Here is a 16220-nt window from a genome sequence, read left to right on the forward strand (position 1 = left end):
TAATAATAATAATAATAATAATAATAATAATAATAATAAATGAGGTTAAATAAGATTAAATAATAGTAATGGTCGACGAAAGTTATGCTAAAAGTTACCGCTACAACATTAATTAAAATCAATTTTCATGGGTACCTGTATAAGCTTAGGAAAAACAATCAAGCATAAATTAAAATATGTATTTAGGATCCAGCTTTATGAATAATCACCACAGGCAAATTGTTTTAGAAGAAGTTATTTATCAAAGAAGCTAATTATCAATTAAACCAAAATTTAAAAGTACTTTGTAAATGACTAAAAAATAAAAACTTAAATTAAATACACAAAAGTCCACGGCCATGCCTAATATAAATTCAAAAAAGAAGAGATTTTAACAAACCAAAGCAGTAACATAAAAATGATTTTGGATAACATAGTTGTTGAACTTAGTTGTTGTGTGAAATATTTAGGAACTAAAATTTATTACAAACTTAATTTTACTAAACAAATCGAATATATTAAGTAAAATTGCAAAGAAAAATGGATATCCAACAAGAATAAGCAAATGTTTAACTCAATAGATCAAAAAGTTAATCTTTCAAACTATTATTGCTCACAACTACAAATATGTGCCTCGACTTGATAAAACTTTTCTTGATATAAATACTGTGCCTCTACATGATGTAAATACTGTACCTCTATTTTTCTTGATGTAAATAATAAAAATTTCAATATTTAAGAAAAGCTACAAAACAAAGCAATGAAAATTATACTGAAATATGACTGGTCAACTCACAAAACAGAATTATTAAAATCACTCAATTGGATCAGTATAACAAATAAAATAATTCTTAAGCATTAAGTTTTATGTAAAAAATTGTGAAATACATTTACAAAACACTAGAAAAACTTTCTTAAAAGTCATCAATCAATAGAGAAGAAATCATTGTTTATCAAATGGTTTAATATAACAAAATGGCTCAAATATTAGGTGAAATAGAATCTAAAAACTTCAAAAAGATTAAAAGAAATTTAACTAAAGTTGAATTTCTTTTAATCTTTTAAAGTTAAAAAGTTTGTAACCCTTTCAAATTGTGGGGGTGCAAACTTTATATGGTCATAATTTTTGAACGCTGATATATGGATTCCATGTCAGATACATGTGAACCCACATGGAATATATATACATATATACATACATATATACATACATACATACATACATACATACATACATACATACATACATACATACATACATACATACATACATACATACATACATACATACATACATACATACATACATACATACATACATACATACATACATTACTTTCTGATCATCAATATGGATTTTGATCTTCTCGTTCTACAGCTGATTTGCTAACAATAATAACCAATACGTTTTATTGTGCATTAGATAGAGGTGGAGAGGTTAAGGCTATCACTCTAGAAAATTCTGAAAGCTTTTGATAAAGTTTGGCATGCTGGTCTTCTCCATAAGCTTTCTTCTTACAGTGTATCTGGTAACACCTTTAAGATTATTGAATCCTTCCTTACCAATCGTAATATAAAAGTTGTCCTTGATGGACAGCACTCTTCTTCATATCCTGTACCTTCAGGGATTCCTCAAGGTTTAATGTTTGGCTCTATACTCTTGTTATTTTATATTAACGATCTTCCATATAGTCTCACATATCACATCACATGTAGCATTATTCGCTGATGATACTACTATTTATTCTTGGCATGATAAGAAGCCAACACTCTCTGATTGCTTAGAGGGAGCATTTAAGCTTGAAAAGGATCTCACTCTGCTACAGTATGGGGCTCACAGTGGCTGGTGAACTTCAATTCAGATAAAACTCAATTTTTTCAGCCAATTGTTATTGCAGTAAATTAGATCTTCCTACATTTATGAACGGTAATGTACTCGATGACTCATCTATCCTTCATCTTCCAGGATTAACTCTTACTTCTGATCTGTCTTGGAAACTGTATATCAAATCCTTTTCAAAATTAGCATCGGCTAAGGTTGCATCTCTTTATCGTGCTTGACACTTTCTAACTTCGAACTCTATTCTCTATCTCTATAAATCACAAATCCAGCCTCGTATGGAATACTATTGCCATATCTGGGGCGGATCTTCTAATGATACCCTTTCTCTTATAGATAAGGTGCAAAAACGCATTGTAAACATAGTTGGACCTGCTTTTGCAGCTAACCTCTAACCATTATCACATCGTTGTAATGCTGCTTCTCTTTCTCTTTACTACAAGTACTATAATGGGCACTGCTCTAAAGAGCTAGCGTCTCTTATGCCATCTATTAAAATTCATTATCATGTTACTTGTCATTCAATTAAGTCTCATCCTTTTTCTGTGACTGTTCCTAAGTTCTCCAGAAACTCTTATTCCTCTAGTTTTTTTCCTCGAATATTAGTTCTTTCGAATTCGCTTCTTTCATCTTGCTTTCTTGATTCATATAATGTGCAATGAAAAAGTCATCTGTCACTTGTTATCTTGCTCTACAAATATCATTTTCTCTTCCAGTAACTTCCAACTCTAATAGTGGTTACTTGCAGCCTTGTAAGAAGAGATAATTAAAAAAAAAAAAAAATGTATTAAGCTGACTGGTTGGCTAAATACGCTTTTCGTTTTATGAGAATATCTCAGAATGGAAATTTTAGAGTTACTGTGTATTTTATAAGTATGACAGTATATATATATACATATATATATATATATATATATATATATATATATATATATATATATATATATATATATATATATATATATATATATATATATATATATATATATATACATATATTTATATATATATATATATATATATATATATATATATATATATATATATATATATATATATATATATTTTATAAGTTAACATCTTAGATAAGCTTTATAAAATTTAATTAAAATGAAACATCTGGTATAGTATGTAAACTTATCCTCTTTCTTATAATAATTTACAATATTTCTAGGGGTTATATATACCCTCGTTATTCAAGTAATATAAAAAACCGTTAAAAAAAACAAACAAACAAATAATAAAACTTCAATGCAATGTGTTCTTGCGTCTTAAAAAAGAAAAATAAGGTTTCCAAAACGACGATGTGACGTAATCACCGTGGTATTCATTCAAACCGCCTTCACCCGGAGAACACTGGTGAAACTGTATTTCCAAGGACTCTCTCACTTTTCTCTTAAAATAGTCTTCCTCAACTTTAACAGTGTTGTTATTATTCCAGCCAAAGGCACCATGGCAATTTCTGGAATGCCCCGCTACGGCCGAATTTTTCCATTTTCCCTCAAAAGTATGTTTTTGATGTTGGCAAATGCGAGTTGAAACCTTGAGTTTTGTTTCACCTACATAGAGCTTTCCACACGAACACTCCAGTTTGTAGACTCCTGGGTAAGAGTTGTTGGGAAGTCGAGGCTTGTTTTTTTTGAGTTATTAATTGTTGAAGGTTTTTTTGGTGATTTAAAAACTGGAGTATAGCCTACACTTTTAAATATCTGTTTTAATTGATTACTTAATTTTGGTACCCATGGTAGAGAAATATAATTTGGTTCTAGTTTATTGATGTTATTGTTGTTGTTTTGTTGATTATTTTGCTTATTGTTTTTTATTTTTTTGACAATGTTTTGAAGTATTTTTTTGTTATAACCATTTTCTGTAAACATTTCTGTTAGAAACTTTAATTCATGATTTATGTGTTCTTTACTGCATAATGCAAAAGCTCTTTGGATAAAACCTTTAAATACACCATAAATTATTTTTGGATCGTGACAAGAATGCGGCTTTATTTGCACATTAGTAATTGCATCTTTGCGATAGATATTAAAAAGATATGTTCCGGATTTGTTATTTGTTATTGAGAGATCGAGAAAATTTATTGCGTGTGAATCACTTTCTTTTTCAATTGTATATTTGATATTTGTGTGTTGATTATTTAACAAGTCGAGAAAACGTTCTGATTCTGCCTCATTTATAAAACGGGAATGGATATCATCTACATACCTTTTAAATGATTTTACACATGTTGGTGGTGTAAGATATTGTGCCTGTAGTAACGCTTTTTCTTCATAATGTTGTAGAAAACTCTCTGCCATTACTACCATTAATGATAAACCTATAGGACCAGCATCTTCCAATGTGTGTATGTTGTTTTCATGTAAAAAATAACAATTTGACAAACACAAATCTAAAAGTATTTTTATTTCTGAAAAAGATAATTTTGATTTAAAGACAAGACTGTTACGGAGTTGTTCTAATAAAATATCGATTGATTAATTAACTGGTATTGAAGGGTAAAGATTAACAATATCGAAGGAAACTTGAAATTCACCAGGATCGATATACCATGATTGAGCACATTCAACAAACTGTTTTGAATTTCGAAGTTTTGTTTTGTTAAGATTGGAGGTAGGTTGGATGAGATTTACTAAATAATTTGATAATTTATATGTAGGTGATCCTATTGTGCTTACTATAATTCGCATTGGGTAGTTATTAGTTGGTTTGTGTGCTTTGATGACACCATATAATCGTGGAGGAGTGGCGTCACTTGGATAAACTGATCTATATTCATTTTTTGTAAACTTTGTTTTCAGATTTCGTAAAGTATTCTGAACTTTGCGAAGGAGTTTTTGAGTTGGATCATAGTTTATGATTTTAGATTTTCCGAGTTGTTCTTCAATTTTTTTGAGAGCATCGGTTTTATTAATTCGAACAAAGCCTGATCCTTTATCGAACGGATAAATACTAATTGTGTTGCTAGACGAAAGTTTCATATATGGATATAATAAGTATAACTGAAACGGCAGCTTTAAAGTTAAAATATTCAAATAAAAATACTGATGCAAATAAACTTAGACAAGATGTACTTCGAGTTTTGAAAATTCATAAACCGGTTTGTAAAAATTTAGATAAGGATCAGTTTAAAGCTCTCAAAGAACTTAAGTCTAGCAACACAATTAGTATTTATCCGTTCGATAAAGGATCAGGCTTTGTTCGAATTAATAAAACCGATGCTCTCAAAAAAATTGAAGAACAACTCGGAAAATCTAAAATCATAAACTATGATCCAACTCAAAAACTCCTTCGCAAAGTTCAGAATACTTTACGAAATCTGAAAACAAAGTTTACAAAAAATGAATATAGATCAGTTTATCCAAGTGACGCCACTCCTCCACGATTATATGGTGTCATCAAAGCACACAAACCAACTAATAACTACCCAATGCGAATTATAGTAAGCACAATAGGATCACCTACATATAAATTATCAAATTATTTAGTAAATCTCATCCAACCTACCTCCAATCTTAACAAAACAAAACTTCGAAATTCAAAACAGTTTGTTGAATGTGCTCAATCATGGTATATCGATCCTGGTGAATTTCAAGTTTCCTTCGATATTGTTAATCTTTACCCTTCAATACCAGTTAATTAATCAATCGATATTTTATTAGAACAACTCCGTAACAGTCTTGTCTTTAAATCAAAATTATCTTTTTCAGAAATAAAAATACTTTTAGATTTGTGTTTGTCAAATTGTTATTTTTTACATGAAAACAACATACACACATTGGAAGATGCTGGTCCTATAGGTTTATCATTAATGGTAGTAATGGCAGAGAGTTTTCTACAACATTATGAAGAAAAAGCGTTACTACAGGCACAATATCTTACACCACCAACATGTGTAAAATCATTTAAAAGGTATGTAGATGATATCCATTCCCGTTTTATAAATGAGGCAGAATCAGAACGTTTTCTCGACTTGTTAAATAATCAACACACAAATATCAAATATACAATTGAAAAAGAAAGTGATTCACACGCAATAAATTTTCTCGATCTCTCAATAACAAATAACAAATCCGGAACATATCTTTTTAATATCTATCGCAAAGATGCAATTACTAATGTGCAAATAAAGCCGCATTCTTGTCACGATCCAAAAATAATTTATGGTGTATTTAAAGGTTTTATCCAAAGAGCTTTTGCATTATGCAGTAAAGAACACATAAATCATGAATTAAAGTTTCTAACAGAAATGTTTACAGAAAATGGTTATAACAAAAAAATACTTCAAAACATTGTCAAAAAAATAAAAAACAATAAGCAAAATAATCAACAAAACAACAACAATAACATCAATAAACTAGAACCAAATTATATTTCTCTACCATGGGTACCAAAATTAAGTAATCAATTAAAACAGATATTTAAAAGTGTAGGCTATACTCCAGTTTTTAAATCACCAAAAAAACCTTCAACAATTAATAACTCAAAAAAAACAAGCCTCGACTTCCCAACAACTCTTACCCAGGAGTCTACAAACTGGAGTGTTCGTGTGGAAAGCTCTATGTAGGTGAAACAAAACTCAAGGTTTCAACTCGCATTTGCCAACATCAAAAACATACTTTTGAGGGAAAATGGAAAAATTCGGCCGTAGCGGGGCATTCCAGAAATTGCCATGGTGCCTTTGGCTGGAATAATAACAACACTGTTAAAGTTGAGGAAGACTATTTTAAGAGAAAAGTGAGAGAGTCCTTGGAAATACAGTTTCACCAGTGTTCTCCGGGTGAAGGCGGTTTGAATGAATACCACGGTGATTACGTCACATCGTCGTTTTGGAAACCTTATTTTTCTTTTTTAAGACGCAAGAACACATTGCATTGAAGTTTTATTATTTGTTTGTTTGTTTTTTTTAACGGTTTTTTATATTACTTGAATAACGAGGGTATATATAACCCCTAGAAATATTGTAAATTATTATAAGAAAGAGGATAAGTTTACATACTATACCAGATGTTTCATTTTAATTAAATTTTATAAAGCTTATCTAAGATGTTAACTTTTAAAATATATATATATATATATATATATATATATGTATATATATATATATATATATATATATATATATATATATATATATATATATATATATATATATATATATATATATATACATATATATATATATATATATATGTATATATATATATATATATATATATATATATATACAGTATTGGACAAAACATTTGCAATCAACATCGAACATTGCTAAAAAGTGTTCCTAATTTTACATGTCAGCAAACAGTTCAGGAGTCTGGAGTCATAGCATGCTATGACATGAGCAATCAGCTGACAGTTGACAGCACACAGGCAGAATTTCGTTGACAAGTGCCATTTTGCAGCGGACAAAACTAGTGCAACTTTTTTGGTTTGTTTCATTTTCTTAAGTCTGGTCCGTGTCAACGTCACGGAAGTTTTTAATAATTAAAGGAAGTATCCAGAAGTTTCCAGAAGAAGCATCTGGAAGCATCCAGTAGCATCCAGAAATATCCAGAAACATTCAGAAGCATCCAGACGCATCCAGAAGCTTCCAGAAGCATCGAAAAGAAGCATCTAGAATATTCCAGAACAGTTTAACACAGGTTCCTTTTACTATATAAGAGACATGTAAATTGACATGTAATTCAGTCAGTATATGGAAGTCAATCAGTCAGTATTATCAAGACAGTTTATCGAAGTGAGTTTTATCAAAGTGTTTTATCGAAGAACATCAATACAAGAAGTGAAATACAACAAGTGTTTCATTACATCAATACAGTCCACATCCAACCAAGACGTTGTGTTCCACAGAGCATTATTGTATCATCACAAGGTAAATGTAACACGGTAAGCCTTGAGAAGCGTGATTAATTATTTTTATTATTTTTATGTCTTCAAGTGCAAAAATAGCTCCCGACAGTCTTGGATTGGAACTAAAAAAGAAAATTATTGGCGATAACGTAAGTGGAATGTCACAAAAATGTATTTATGATAAATATCGCGTGAAAAAATGGACCCTATCAAGAAGTCGGCAATGGTGGAAAACCATTCCACCACTTCTAGAGAGGATTCTATGATTTTCAGATCCGTCAAGAAGGATCCCTGGATATCATCAGTCGAGATACAAAAGCAATTAGAGCTGCCTGTATCGGACCGAACAATCAGACGACGTGCTGTTGAAGTCCGATTGTTTTCTCGACGCTCTGCAAAGAAACCGCTGATTTCACTAAAAAACCAGAAGAAAAGACTCCTGTTTGCTACAACTCATATTGACTGGAATGTGCAGAAATAGCGAACTGTCCTGGTCAGTGATGAATCGAAGTTCAACATCATTGGGAGCAATGGCATTTGCCGTGTACGTCGACCGGCCGGAAAACGCCTTAATTTACGTTACTGCCATAAGATCGTGATGCATAGTTGAGGCAATGTAATGGTCTGGGGGTGTGTTTTCTGCTAACGGTCTATGTCCGATACATCGTAATGATGGAATAATGGACCGTTTCATGTATAAAAATATCCTGAAAGATGTTATGTTCCCTCATCCTGAATGGAATATGCCAATAAAATGGGTTTTTCAGCAAGACAACGATCCAAAACACACTGCAAAAGTAGTCAAGCAGTGGTTTCAAGACAACCACCTATCGGTGATGGATTGGCTGCCTCAATCTCCGGATCTTAACCCTATCGAGAACCTGTGGGAGATTGTCAACCGCAGAATTAATCGTGAAGGTGTTCGTAATAAGGATCAACTGTTTGAACAAATCCAAAAGGCCTGGGCAGTGATTCCACAAAGTTTCATCGATCACCTGATCGAATCTATGCCTCGAAGATGCAAGGCTGTGATCGATAACAAAGGATTCGCCACGAAATATTGATGGCGAAAAACAGCTTGGTCAACATTTTGTCGAGTTGCACTTGTTTTGTCCGGAAGGAAATCAACTTTTTTTAATACTTTTGATTAATTTATTAATTTTCGTGTACAAATAATGAACTTTGTGATGAATAAAACTTGAAGAACTGTGTCTCTAAACAGTTACATAGTTATTTCTCTAAACTGAAAAAATGCAGCACTTTTATATAAAGAAACTAAATTAGCATTATTTGGTTGCACTCGTTTTGTCCGATACTGTATATATATATATATATATATATATATATATATATATATATATATATATATATACTGCCCTACCCTATATCGTTCCCCTTCTCAAGTTTTTGAATTGTTTTTTTTAAATGGAACCGTCCATAAATTTAACAACTCCTTATGTAAAAAGGGAAGATCATTTTTACTTTAGCTTTAATTCTTGGTTGAGACTGCAAGAGAAAAGTTGTGATCTTTTTTGGCTAAATTCAAAGTTGCGTAATTTATGATTGCAGGGCCGAATTAAGATATTTGAATATCTGGCGCTGTTAATATAAGAGGGTCTAATGCGGCGGTAATCTAAAAACGTTAAGCGGGACCGAGCTTTTATTTGGTAGCAATAAGATAAAAAGACGCTATCTAGCAACCCTTTTAGAGCATTTTTCTTATCATTTTTTACCAACTGGTTAGGTTTGGCTACACTTCATTGGCATAGAAACCCATATATATGTAAACCGGTCTTGAATGGTGACTTTTAAGGTGGTTCATACCCCCAAAAAAAATTCAAAGAAATCTAACAATTTTAAGTGCAATCTTTAGTTAACCTATATAAATCAATGAGCAATTTTCAATAAAATAAAAAAGTAATATTATATATATATATATATTTTTTGATTCATTTATCCATACTTTTGTGCCTAAAATGAAAAAATTTAAATCTGCGATTAAACAAGAAAGGCTTGCTTTTTGAACTTAAAATTTTCAGGCTGTCATTGTTATGTAGTTGAACAGGAGTTGAAGCAGTTTCAGAATATTCCTACTTGTTTTACAAAAATTATTACAAAAATTGTAAAAAAAGGCAAAAATTCAAAAAGGGTGTGTACAAATAAAGCTATAAAATCTAGACTTTTTTAAATTTTGCCTTGGTTCTGTTTCAACTCCTTTATAATACCAATACAATTATACCCTGAAATTTTCAAATCATTTGGATTATCAGATCAAAAGATATTTAAAACATAAAATCGAAAATAACTTAAAAAAGAAAATAGGTTAAATCTAAAAAACAAAGAAAAAAATGTAACAAAACAACTAATAAACCCCAGCTGCATAAGCTGGTAGAGTTTCATTTTGCTTTTCATCATCTGCAAATCCTTTCCTAATGGTTCTCAGTTTCTTTCTACGTTCAGTTCCCTTTTTAGTACACTTTTTATTCATTAATGTTATTCTATGATTGTCCATTTTGGAAGCATTATTATTTAAAAAATAATTATGCAGTATACCAAGCTCATTATAAACAGATTCCAGTCCAATTACTCCATCATTAAATTTAATAATAGCTGAAAATATAGATAATTCTAGTACTTTCTTAGATACAAACACACTTTTAGGGCACTTTTTCCAAATCACATTGTTCAACAACTCGTTATTATTTTGTGTTTGTCCATGTAAGCATTTGTTAAGCAGTTCATCTTTTGAAAGATCTTGAAATATAGGTGTCAGAAGAGATTTAATAGATAGAGGCAAACTTAGTTTTTTTTTATATGTTGATTTTTTAGTAATTTTGTCTGATTGCCAGGCACACCACCCATTTATTGTACATGGACAAAATTGATGACAAGATAATTCATCAAAAATTTCACAATTGTGAAATAAAACTGCCCATATAGCTTTTTTCATGGCATATACATTGTCAATATTTTGTCTTATAACAATATCAAAATAATTTTGTAATGTATTAATTGCTTTAAGCGTAAGCCTGTCTTTTCCTCCTAACATCATTTTATCGCAAAGAACTTTTTGCTTTTATTCTTGAATCAATATTCTACATCGTGTGCCCATTCTCTGAAAATGTCCAACACATTCCAGTTTTTGTATATGAATGTTATCACCATAAGGTTTTGAAGATACAACCTCGCTGTATGAAGAGATATCCTTATCTCCTAAGCAAGACGTAAACCTTAACGAATGTTTTTCAATAGAACGCTTAAAAATAACAATGGTACCAGCAGGTTCCATTCTACCTGAGCTACCAATGTGGTTTATTTGACAGTCATGGTTTGCTTTCCATTCTTGATATCCTGGTTTATTGTAATTCTTACTCCACATACTACATCCTTTGCATATTTTAGACAAGACATGGGCATCTATACATTTACCATTTTCTAAAGAAATAGCAGTTACGATACCGTTTGCAGATGTATGACCACGCTTTTGCCAGGTCCCATCAACAGATGTTTGGCAGTCGATTACTGGCTCACATGAGTTTATTATTTTTGAAATTAAACAATGACTTTCTTGTGCTGCTTTAAATGTAGAACTATTAGCAAGTTTTTGATATGATTTATATAATATATCATTGAGTCAATTATATCGTTGAAGAGAAATACACTGTGGCATAAACTTTTTAATTGACTGATAACCTCTACCAAATTCACGAAAAGCCATTACAACTTGTATATTTATTGCAAAATATGGTTCTTTTACTTTATTTTTCTCTACCGTTTTACAAGGTTTTAAAGAACGAATTTTTTTATTCCACACACAAGTTTTACAAAGCAACTTTAGTTCATAGCAAAATCCATATCGCTTATCAAGATTGTTTTCAAGAATCAAAATAGAACTAAACTCTGGACATTTACCAACATCAGCTATGATATCTTTAAGAATAGCAAAGTTTACAAGAGTATTATATTCATCACTTGGAAGATCTATCAAAGGTTTAGTGATACTACTTATTTTTTTTAAACTTGCAGAGACATTTTCATTGAATGGCAACAGCTGTTTTTTGGAAGGTCTGTTTTTTGGAAGGTGTGTTGGTTACCACAAAACTTTCTATTATGTTTCGAAAGAGTTGATCTAGGCATAATTGAATTAATTTTCTCTAAATTTAAACACACTTGATCTATTTTTATTTGGAATATATAACAAAAATAGCAATAAGCAAATGAGAATCACTTGGCAAATGTAAATAAACAACTCTAATTTCACGTGGCAAAAAATGTTATTTTTAAGTATGGATTATAAATAAGTATTGCCTTGCTTCTTCAACTTTAATAACTTGATAATGCAAGTTTTCAAACTTGTAATGGAATTTATTTTGATATTAAGGCCTTAATAGCAAGTCAATACTTTAAAAAATAAATGTATTTGGAATATTATTTATTTATTTTTTTATCATTTTTTCATTTGCTGGCGATTTCTTCTTTTATTGAGACTTACAGCCCTTAGCAACAAATATAGGATCTATGTTGACATAGGTTCATTTTTAACTTTTAAGCTCAGAAAAAACTTTTTGTTCTGCACAGTTTGTGACCATAAAGGACAAATAAATTCTCAACATAGTATAGACATTCACAAAAATAAAAAAAACAATGAAAAGATTAGATCTTATCCCAAATATACGTGTGTTAGGAGAGAATAAGTTACGATTATGAAAGGATTTACTTAATGAAATGAAAAATTTGAAGAAATTTAAAAAGAAAACTTAAATAAAGTAAAGGTTGCTTTAGTGAATTCACAAACAATAAAGTGAAGTGAATAAATTCATAATGGCAGTTGGCTTTAACATCTTCAAAATATGTTTTACACACAAATGAAACATGATCTCTTATACGTATCTTTTGCTAATTGCAAAAATATGCATAAAATAAAATATGCATTAGCTCTCAGTTTAAGAGCAACTAACAATTGATCAAATATTAGTAATAATACTTTAAACGTATCGGAAGGCATTAACTCTAGATCTTCTGAGTAACCATAATCCCATCTATGGTTCCTCTTGCGCTTTTTCCTTACTTTACCTTTGTACGAATTGGTGCCCAGATCCTTTCTTTCCAATTGTTGTGAATTGGCTCCGAAGAAAATGAACCCAAAAATTGAAAACTGAGAATCATTCGAAAAGAAAAGTTATCCGTTTCTTTTTAAAAATAACTACTTATAAAGCCTTTTATTTACTAATAAAACCTTACAAATGATCTTCTCCAGAAATAAGGTTTTTTTTATTGGTGATTGGTCTTCATGACCACCTTGCTACTGGTAACATGTAACCCAGTGCAACCTGTTCCATGTCCTGGTGCCTTGTGGGATTCACTTTCTAAGCAAAGGCTGGAGGGAGTTTGTCTCCTGTCATCAGTACTAATTAATTAATTTTTTGTTTTTTTTTGTTTGTGTGTCTTTTATATAGTTAGGGGTGCCTTATTTACTGTTTTAGCTCACCTGTAATCTACTTTATGTGTATGTTTGTGTTCTGTCTAAACCTCTGGCGCGGTTCCTTGCTATCTGGCTCAGTGTTGGCTCACCCGTAATTTACTTGATATATGTATGTCTGAGTTCTGTCTGAACCTCTAGCGCGGGGTTTACTCACTTGTACATTACTTTATGTATATGTTCTGTTTAAATGTTTTGTTTAAATGTTTAAATCTGTTTTGATGCAGTGCAAGCTCATTAACTAATTAGACACAAGCATTAAGAAAGAAATTTACTTTCATGTTAGTTTGCACAAATTTTTTCTGCGAGATTCCAGCGGGTACAGAACGTTTGTTGGACGTCTTAAAAATATCATACAGACTTGTAACGACTATAAGGCGTTCTATTGACTATAAGGCGTTATATAGAGTTGTAAATTGTCAATGCTCTCAACAAGCTCACATTCGATTAAAATTAATGTCAATCCAAAAGGAATTGTTTTTTCATTGTTAATCACAGATAATTCTTGATAAACTCTAGTCAACTGAAACTTTTCTTATCATAAGCAAATGTAAAGGATAAGTCAAGTCGATTTTATAAAGTATAAACAAGTTAAAAAAACATGATGTCATCTATTTCTCTATTAAGAATGGATTTACGTCTTTCATGACATTTATACTCGAGGTCATAAACTTAAGTTACGCAAATTAAAGTGTCAACTTAATGTTCGTGAATATTTGTTCTCCATAAGAGTTGTTAATATTTGGAATAACTTGCCGTCTAATATTGTAAATGCCATTAATATCAAGAGCTTAAAACAAAAATCAACTCCATCTATATTAAAAAAATACTGCTCTGGCTAATTGCATCTTGTGTAACAGTTTTTTTGTTTTAGTTATACTGCATTTCTTAACTTTGTAACCTTTTTAGTATATTTATTTTATTGTTGTGGGACACGCTGTCAGAGTCCTGTTTATTTTTTGCACATGCGTGTCCTTTAGAGCTTGTATTGCTGTTCAAGTAAATTTAAATCAAATCAAACCAAATACTTTGTTTATCAGATACATTCTTAGAGGAGACAACACATTTACATACCATGTTTTTTGATAAACATTTTCTACTCGTTGAACAATTTTTTTGTTTTATTTACAATTACAGTTTTATATTATTTTTTCATTTAGGATTTCTTTTTTGTTTAGCAAAGCATTATTGTGACCTTTTATAATTCTTACCAGATTTTCTGTGCAACTGTAGCTAACTTTAATTGTATTTCGATTAAAAGTTTTATATAATATATTAGAGGGCGAAAAGTGTTTATCGACCAATTTTAAAAACACTTTTCCAATGTTGGTGGAAACATTTTTGCTATATGGGGGTTGAACCAAATACATTTCTAGTTCTATTTTGCTTTTTTGTATTATTTTTCTCAGGGTCAAATTGTTGTTCAAAATTTTGAAATCCACTTTTTTTAAGAGCAGCTTTAAAAGTTTTTTTCAGAGGAATTGAATACATTTTCATTAGAGAAGTTTTGGTTTAATCTATTATTAAAGGAAATTGGGATTTGTATTAGAGTTTAGGGTGGGTGATTTGAGTTATAATTAATATACAATAATTCATCATTTTATTTTTTGAAAGGTTCATATAATTTTCAGAGAGGTTAGATGTGACATCAATAAAATTCACAATTTTTAAATCTATGCTTATTTCGATTTGAAAACCAATTTTTTAAAAAATCTTAAAATATATTTTCTAAGATTATCGAGCTACGGACCAGATTTTTAACGTATTACTATTAAACCATCATCGCAATAAAGACCTAAATCATTAATATTGATTGTTTTACTAAAAAAATCTAAAATATATAGTCCAAGAAATTCACAAATTTCTTCTCCATCGTAATTCCGCAATGTTACAAAAAAGCAGTCATGCTTATATTCCTTTTTCCAAGCTTCCTTATTAAAATAAGATAAGGTTTTTTTTGCAATGTTTTATTATACAAATTGTCTCTTCTTAAATAACTGTGTCGGTTTTTGCGAATTCAATTGTTTTATCTAAAATATCTGGAGTTATTGAGGGGTAAAAATCATTTATGTCAAATTGAATAAATGTACAGTCATTTTTATTTTCGATTATGGAGAACCAATTTATACATCTGTGGTATTTTTTCACTGTTGTAAATTTAGTTTATTTTTAAGAGTATTATTAATTTTGTCCAGTTTAATTTTGCATACATGTTCATTTTCACTTTTTGAGGGAGCCAGTAACCTACCAAAGTATCGTTAAAAAAATAAACTTTGAAAATAGAATTGAATCAACTGCCCCTGCCCAAGCTTTTGTAAAAATTAAAGATTATAAAGCAAACTTTCAAAATAAACTTCCTTGTAGGTTTATTGGTTCCTTCGAAAAGGGAACAGCTGCATATGAAACTTAACCATACATATGTATGGTTAAGTTTCATATGCATTATTCTTATTTTTATCCTAATGTAATCTTTTAAGTAAATATCTTGTTGTAAAACTTTATTTTTAATCTAAGCTGGTGGCATTTATGTAAAATATAAATTATATTAAAAAATATCATACGCTCATAAAAAAACTAGCACGCATGTCGCGTATTTGCAACATGCAATGTTATGCGTTTGTTTGTTTACACGAAGAACAACAGAAATACGCAATTATTAGTGTAATTGCGAATATATAAATTTTAAGTTAATTGTGTAACAATAACTTAAAATTTATATATTTTAAACAGTATTCAATTAACGGGGTCTGATACAGAAAGAGATCTTGGAGTGCTTTTCAATACAAATCTAAAATGGAAAAATCAAGTGATTAATGCTTCTAACAAAGTAAATCAAACGGTTTAGCGAATAATAATGACAAATTCGAAAAAAGACATTAATTTTCCAATTGTTAACAATCATACGAGAGGTCAATGCTTTAAATATTCTAAGGAAATGACAAAACATAAACACAGAGAAAACTTCTTCTTTAATCGAGTAGCAAATTTATGGAGCTCTCTGCCAGAAGAAGTTGTTAAATCGTCTTCAGTAAACAGTTTTAAAGCAGCAATTGATTGCTTGATGAG

Source organism: Hydra vulgaris, chromosome 11 (genome assembly GCF_038396675.1).
Source record: "Hydra vulgaris chromosome 11, alternate assembly HydraT2T_AEP".
Lineage (NCBI taxonomy): Eukaryota > Metazoa > Cnidaria > Hydrozoa > Anthoathecata > Hydridae > Hydra > Hydra vulgaris.